Genomic DNA, 8,096 nt, shown 5'->3' on the forward strand with positions numbered 1-8,096 from the left:
AACGCATGTTAATTCATGCTGTTAACCTTAGGTTCACAGTGCATAGAATCCAAATATAAGCAGTTGGGGTGACTTTCAAAGTAATGTTGGATCCCTCACTTTATTTATAATCCCGCTCTAACGGATAAGTTCATTTCATAGGCCCTATCATGCATTAATCATTGGGTGGCAGGAGTTGATGAAAATTTTTCCTGTTACAACGTCTGTTGCCGGCAATGAACGTCCCAAAACCGCCAAGGAAGTCATTGTTATTGCACAGTACATGAGGACCTGGAACTTTTCCAAAAGCTTAAAAAAATAAAAATAAAAAATGGAATTATATTTGACATTTCCTGACACTTGCATCAATACTGTATGACTAATAAAAGCATGTCAGTTGCCTGGACTGAACCAGCGATCAACATGCGCCCAGAATGCACACAAGTAAAAATGCAGTAAAAGGAAGTAGTCTTCATTGTCTATAGGTCATTTCCAGTCAAAGGTTAAAGTTCAAAGACTGAATGATCAAAGTGCTCATTTTCTCAGTAGGACTGTCTTCTACTAGGAGGATGAAAACAGTGGCATCAACAAATATCATCATGATACCACCATTTTGTTTTCTTTGGATTCTTGTTACATGTTCGAACATAAAAAGAATTCTGGTGGTCATCTCTGAGGAGAGTCAAAAGGATATCGACTACTAAACTTAAATAGAAGTTGAAATTTTTCCCCTTCATATAAGGTACCTGGTGCACCTTCCATATCTACAGTCCACTGTGTAATTGAATTTTGAACACTCTTTTCATTTAAAGGCATTCCGGGAGGTGGGTCATTTTGCAAAGCCAACAGTTCTTTTTGTAGTCGTTCTGCATTGACGCCATCAATGAGGTGCTTTTGAATGTTCAACATGATTCGATTCAACCAGCAAATTCTAGAAACAGCAAAATTTTATAGAAAGAGCGTGGACGATTCATTCTGGCAGAACTGGGTTTGATTTGTGGTTTTGTGTGACCACAGGCAACCTGCTAAGCCTCTCGGAGATGCAGTGTCTTCAACTGTCGAATGGAATGGTACCTACCTTACAGACTGCTGGGAACATAAACTGAGACCAAAATAGGTGCATTATTCACAGGAGTCATGTACCATAAAGTTTTGAGAACACCGATTTAGCGAACACTGAACCATTGTTCTTAGGGGAAATACAGGTTAGGTTCCTATAAACCTCTGGTCACAGCATTTTCATCAAACAATCAATACAGAACTTTGTTTTAAGTGTGTTTCTGTTTAAAAGCCTTTTAATATTAATGTTGATTCATTAATGTTGGTCTCAGGGCCAGCAGCACTATGACCCCTGCCTGTTATCTAGCTGTTCTCTCCATAAGGCACGTCCCAGCCTTACTGCACTTAGGAACACCAGACGGCACTTCAGCTCTATACTTGGAGACCATTTTAAACAGCGAAATCACCAATAAAAAGGACAAAAATGCAAATAGCGGTAGTGCTAAACAGACTTCAAAAAGAGCACTTGTTTGCAGTGTAAGGACTGCAACAACAAAGCCTGGTTGTCTCATCAAAGCCGTGCACATCAGCTGGGAATGTGCACGTTGAGTGACTGGAATTTTTTGCAACTCTGTGCATGGATGCAAATAACCACCAAAGTACTGCAAGTTTTCATTTGGGGATGATGAAAAAATTGTAGCGAGTAGGCAAATTCACAAATACAAAATCTGGAAATAAATGAGCATCTACTGAAATATATGTATGCTTAGAACTGAAGAAATGCTTTGTTTCCCTCTTTTTCTCTTTTCCCAGTAACATGTTAGACATTGCAGGGAAACCAAGGAAGTTTGAGACAAGTAGTGTAGAATCTGTTTGTCAACAGGGGGAATAAAAAACAAAAACAAAAATAGCAGCTGAAAATTAATTAAGATGAGAGGAATAAGCGTCTCTCATAGCCCAAGGGGTGCCACAGGTAGTGGGTGATTAACAGCCACCTGCCTGATTCAGGCAGTAAGGACTACAGCTGGAATGCAAGCAGGTCCTTGCATAAGCCTAGCCTCACTCCTAGCTACCCGAGGAATGTGGTCCAGGACAAACAGAACATCAGCAGTTCCTGTGACTTCTGGAGTGGAATTTGTCTCTGTGGTCACAAGCAGAGCTCTCTCACTTACCAGCTGTGTGACCTTAGGCACATGACTTAACCTCTCTGAACCCTGGGAACTGTAACTCAGATATTAAATTCCTCTCTCCACCCCATAGGAAGGTCCCATGATCCTTTGGAGAAGCACCAGTGGATCAGGAGAGGATCTTGTTTCCTGAGCATTGAAATCCTCAGAGAAGCACTTTGAAAAAACCCTGTGAACAGCTGTGTAAACAGCAGACGTATGAGTGCTCTCTGTGACCAGCCCCTCACGTACAGGTACTGTTGGGGACTGAATGTTTGTGTCCCCCCTCAAAATTCATAAGGTGAAACCTAACCCCCAAGATGATGGCATTAGGAGGTGGGGTCTTTGGGAGGTGACTGGGTCATGAGGGTGGAGCCCCCACGAATAGGATTAGTGCCTTTATAATAGGGACTCCAGGGAGCTTCCTCCATGTTAGGGCAGCCTGAACAGATTAAGACAGGCACTCAGTTTCCTTCTCTGTGAAACAGACATAATAATAAGACCTACTGCAGGAACTTTGTGGGGTTGTTGTCAGTCATTACATGGAAAGCACTGAAAACAGGATTCCAGAGGATCTCAACAAATACCAGTCACTTAAAATATTCTAGGATTTCTTTCATTCTTTCTTTAGCTTCAAGTTAGGAATTGCTTTGTATTCAGGAAGCTCCCTCGCCAGGCAAGAGTTCAGATGCAATGTGCAAGCTAACCAGTCTTATAAATTAGCACAAACATATGTCAGTGGTAATTAATTAAATACCTCTGTCGCATCACTAATAGCACCGGCTGAGGACAATATTACTGTTCAAAGCACACCGTCACCCATTTCTCAGTTTCACATTGTATGAGGTATAAGAGTAAACTGTTTAGGGGTTTAAACAAAAGCCATTGCTTTTTCATGTTGAAGGAAAGAGGAACCTCCCAAAATAGAAACAGAGCCTGCTTACCCTCTATTCCTCCCACTTTCTGCAAGATCTTCTCAAGGAGCCAATTTACATACAGTGGACAAAAAACAAAAAAAAGACTGGTGCTCATTGTTGGTTTATCTTGTTCCCTCTCCCTGTGGTCTCAGATTTGTGCGTTTGCCTCTTAGTATCAAGTTTTTTTTTTTTTTTTTTAATAAAGTTTCTTTATTCTTTTTTTTTTTAATTAATTAATTAATTAATTTATGGTTGTGTTGGGTCTTCGTTTCTGTGCGAGGGCTTCCTCTAGTTGTGGCAAGTGGGGTCCACTCTTCATCGCGGTGCGCGGGCCTCTCACTATCGCGGCCTCTCTTGTTGGGGAGCACAGGCTCCAGACGCGCAGGCTCAGCAATTGTGGCTCACAGGCCTAGTCGCTCCACGGCATGTGGGATCTTCCCAGACCAGGGCTCGAACCCGTGTCCCCTGCATTGGCAGGCAGATTCTCAACCACTGCGCCACCAGGGAAGCCCTAGCATCAAGTTTTTCCATCACATTATTATAGGAGCTCTCCAGCCCAACTGCTACCTGGTACATAGGTACTGTTTTCATATCATTTTACTTTATCATTCATTTAAATCAGTTTTGGATTTTTTTGGTACTAACTGAAGTCATGAAAACACAGATAAATACCTGATTCTATATTCCAGCTCTACCACCGGTTGTGTGATTCTGGGCAAGTGGTTTAATGTCTCAGTCTCAGTTTTGTCATCTGTAAAATGGAGGTAGTAACACTTATCTCATGGATGGCCATAAAGATTAAACTAGATCATATCTAATCAGTGCCAAGACAGTGCCTGGCAGGTATTGATGGCTCACTTCTGCCACAGTGATGAGTCAGCAGGCAGAGAAGTGGCTATGGGCTTCTCCCTTAGCTTCTTGCTGTCACGATTGAAGAGTAGAGCTCATGTAAATGAGATGGTCTAGATCTATACTAAGAGAAGAAAAGAGGTGGAATAATCAGCCCCTGAATAATGAACCTCTGATTACCTATAATCACTTTGGGAAACACAGCTCCTAAAGGCTGAGTCCATGCTGGCTTTAAGCAGGATCAAGTGTCCTTCTGACATGAGCTCAGTCTGGGAAGCTTCATCACACACACACACTTCACATGCACACATAATCAGCCTGAAAAATCAGATCCACTGGATCACCAAACTCCCAAAGCAGTGGAAAGAGTAGAAGCAATATTCCATAGGAGTAAGTTTAAGTTTAGCATGAGAAACTAATCTCTGGCCTCTATTAAAATGTTTAACAAACAGCTCTTTAACCAATGACCCCTCTTACCTCCTGTATCAGTTAGCTTTAATAAGTTATGCTGTGTAACAAGCAACCCCAAAATCTCAGTGGCTTACAACAACTTAGGTTTTTTTCACCATCTCTTTATATGCTGGTAGTCACAGGTCTGCTACAGCTCTGTTCCACATATCTTCTCATTTCAGGACCCAGATTGAAGGAACAGTCCCTGTCAAAGCCCCAAGAGACCTGATAAAAACACACAATCTTAAAACTTTTGCTTGAACATGGTTTGCATTACATCTACTCATATGCCACTGGCCAGAGCAAGTCACGTGGATAAATCTAACATCAGTGGATCAGAAAAATATACTACTCTTACAGGAAAAACTGGTGAATATTTAGGGACACACCTCCAAAGTGTGTGTGTGGTGGGGGGGGGGGGGGTTGGATTATGCTCAAAGCATTTCCAGGCCTTCTCTGATTTCAAGCTAATTTTCAATTTTGAGAAGACAAACCACGTTAAAGCCTTCTTATACACACTATGAGGATGCCAAAGCTCAAAGTTCCTCTTGAAGGTTCTTAGGGTCTCTGGTCTCCTAGAAAAACTAGGGTTTTTCTAACAGATTTCCAACAGATACCCATAAATCTCTAAATGTACTTTGTTAGAGTAGGGATCTATTTATGGGAATGATAATCCATGGTAAGCATCTTTTTCAGGTATCTGTGGCTTTTAGGTATTTTCAGCAGAGGAAGGTCACAATTCCTTTCTAGACTTGCTATGGCTATGACAGACTTCACATTGGTAAAAGATGAAAGGACATATATAGAAAATGGGATATGTATGCACCTTGGGAGGAGTGGGCCCCTGAGGAATATAGAAATGCTGTCACCAGCTGGTGAAAAGGATGGTGAATAGCCAAAACTACAAAGATTGAGGAACATCAGTTCTTCCATTCATTTCTGTGATTTCTTCCACATCTAAGATGTTATAAGTCCAAGTTTAGATACTACTTTCTCCATCCAGACATCAAACCAACTGCAACATCATTTTCTAAGCATGACACTTTCCTTCACACCACTCACCCCCTCCACTGCCACTTGGAAAGAAGGTCCCAAGTTGTCCTTCACTAACTCTTCTATTCAAACCTAGGACCCTTTTCTTCCCATTCACTAGCACCCCCCAAATCCCATCACTCATGTTCCTAGTCTTCTAATTTTCCACTTTTTCCCAATGACTTTACCTTGGGAAACTTTGCTGTCCTTGCAGGTCTAAGTCAGCATTCTGAACATTCTTGCAGCAGCAGTATGAATGTTCACACTGAGTGTGTATGTCCATTAAAGGGAAAAGCTCACCCATCTTTGTTACCACTATGTACGGAGTCCCCAGTGATGTTCTAGGCACTGTGCTCCATAATGTTCATTTACTACAGCCACCCCTGAGTACAGGAGAGAATATATTATGACCCCAGTTGAAGAGGTGAACCAGATGGAGGCTCAGAAATGTGAAGTGGCTTGCCCAAGGTCACAGAAGCTAGGAACTGGCAGAGCAGACACTCAGCTTTGCCTGATCCCAGTATCCGTGTCTTCCTTCTTCATTATGCCTCCTTCCACCTAAATACTGGATGAAACAAGCAGTATGAAGGGCACGCCACGCTGGGCCGAAACGATGCCCGTTAAGTGGAATTCACACCTACCTTGTACTTCCTGCACACTTCGATTCACTCAACAGACTGAGGAATGGAACAGAAGACACTTATTCCTCTCCAGACAATAAATCATTGGCTTACTATCTGTCACTGGCTCGATTTTCCAAAGACTTGTTTTCATCAGTTTAATGAATTATTGGATCACCTGGAAATTGCTCAGAATTAACCTGTGGCTGGCATTAATGGATCCGCAACACAGGTGTCAAGCTCTCTCTAACCAGTCCTATCCATCCTTTTGCGAGGAGGCCAGCTGCCCTGCACAAGGCGATTCATTTATTTTGATGCTGCATCTGCCTGTGTCTGCCGTGGGGGGATGGGGGGTGGTGAAGAGCCTGTGGGGAACAAAATGGCAGCCTCTTTCCCAGGGGTACCTGGGCGCCGCCTGCTGCCTCCACCCTGCCCGTGTGGGTGGGCAGCAGGTAAGAATCATGATCAATCCCATTACAACTTGCTACACCATCCTCAGTTCTTTGGAGTGGCTTGGCATGCTTTGGGCTTCTTTGCTAGGATCCCCTCTGTATTTTAACCATCCTAGAGTCCACTTAGCTCTAACTCCACATCTAGCTACAACTCCACATCTAGCTCCAATCCAAACGGTTCTCTCCACCTCCCTTGTTACCAGCCTTCAAAAGCTAACCCCAGTTCATGCCTCATAACTAGCCAAAAAGCATCCTCCTTTTCTCCCTGCTTCCACCCCCAACCTGCAGTAATCCATTCACTACAGAGTGGTCAGAGGGATCACTTTAAATCAGATCATGCCACCTTCTACTCTGCTTAAAAATTCTCAGTGGCTTCCCACTCTACTTGGCATGAAATCGCCCAAGAGCCTCCAAGACCTGCCTCTGTCCCCGCGTTCCCCCCTCACCGCCCCCAATCTAGCACCTTGCTCCAAGCTCTCCCTTGGCACCCATCACTGGGGCCTTTGTCCCTCCCACATTCCACTCTCATTTTTCGGTCTGTTTCGCTAACAGCTCTATCCGCAGCACTATGACTGAGCTTGGCACATAGCAAGTACTAACTTACTATATTGACTTGATTCATTAACGAGTTATTTTCCAGGTCTTAAGGACAGTGTGGAGAATGGGGAAATGGAGGACTGCTGATCCTTTGTGAGTGGTTTTACAACAAAGTTCCACTCAAGGGAAGTCCCATAGCTCACTGAGTTCTGGTGTTCAATTTCCAGTTTATCTGTCAGTCAACTCTCTAGACCAGGAAGTGGTACACTCTTCCTGCATAGGGCCAGGTAGTAAACATTTGCCCCATTCAGTAGTTGTGACAGAGACCCCATGCCGCCTTCTCCAGATGGCATTCAGTCTCTCAACTACTCTAATCAGCCACTTCAGTGCAAAAACAGTCATAAAAAATATGTAAAGGAACAGGCCTCCTATGTGTCAGTAAAACTTTATTTACCTGCAGCAAGTTGGAGCTGGTCCACTCACTATAGTTTGCTAACCCTGCTTAAACTACAAGTTTCTGGAGTAACCCTAATACATGGCTGGCCACCACTCACTTGGGGCCCACTGAAGAAGGTCCAATATGGTAGAGACAAGAATTCACCCACTGCTATGGCAATCAAGAAAGCCCTCTCCATGGCCTTCTATTTCTGGGACCAGCCTTTCACATCATGAATATTGGAATCAAGCCTGTCGTCCATCACGGCTTCCCCCACCGACAAGGTATGCAGCCTTAGACAAGTTACCAAATTGTTCTCTTTTCTCCCATAAAATGGGACGAGGGTTATTCTAAAGAGCAAAGGAGATAATGGAAGTGATTCCAGGTGAAATGAGAATCACCCAGCACAAACGTACACACGCATGCAGGTACATGACCAGCAAAAATAGTTTTGATCGTCACTGTTCCGCTAACAACCTGGCTTTTATCCTCCCGAGTGATGTTTACAATCTAGAGGCACAGCTGAATTGCTCAGGACAATAGAAGATATTTCTTTGTAATGCTGTAGGGGAAGAGGGGAGAGAAAGATGAGGCAACTGGTGAGGAGAGAAGATTTTGGTGAAAAAAAAACAACAGGCGTTTGAAGGGGATTTTCATGC

At 43.3% G+C, this 8,096-nt stretch overlaps 1 pseudogene; it reads right to left on the bottom strand.

Annotated features, from left to right (window-relative positions):
- Nucleotides 1-526: 526 nt before the first annotated feature.
- Nucleotides 527-888, bottom strand: LOC118881647 (annotated as a pseudogene).
- Nucleotides 889-8,096: the final 7,208 nt, after the last annotated feature.

Source organism: Balaenoptera musculus, chromosome 15, assembly GCF_009873245.2.
Source record: "Balaenoptera musculus isolate JJ_BM4_2016_0621 chromosome 15, mBalMus1.pri.v3, whole genome shotgun sequence".
NCBI classification, from domain to species: domain Eukaryota; kingdom Metazoa; phylum Chordata; class Mammalia; order Artiodactyla; family Balaenopteridae; genus Balaenoptera; species Balaenoptera musculus.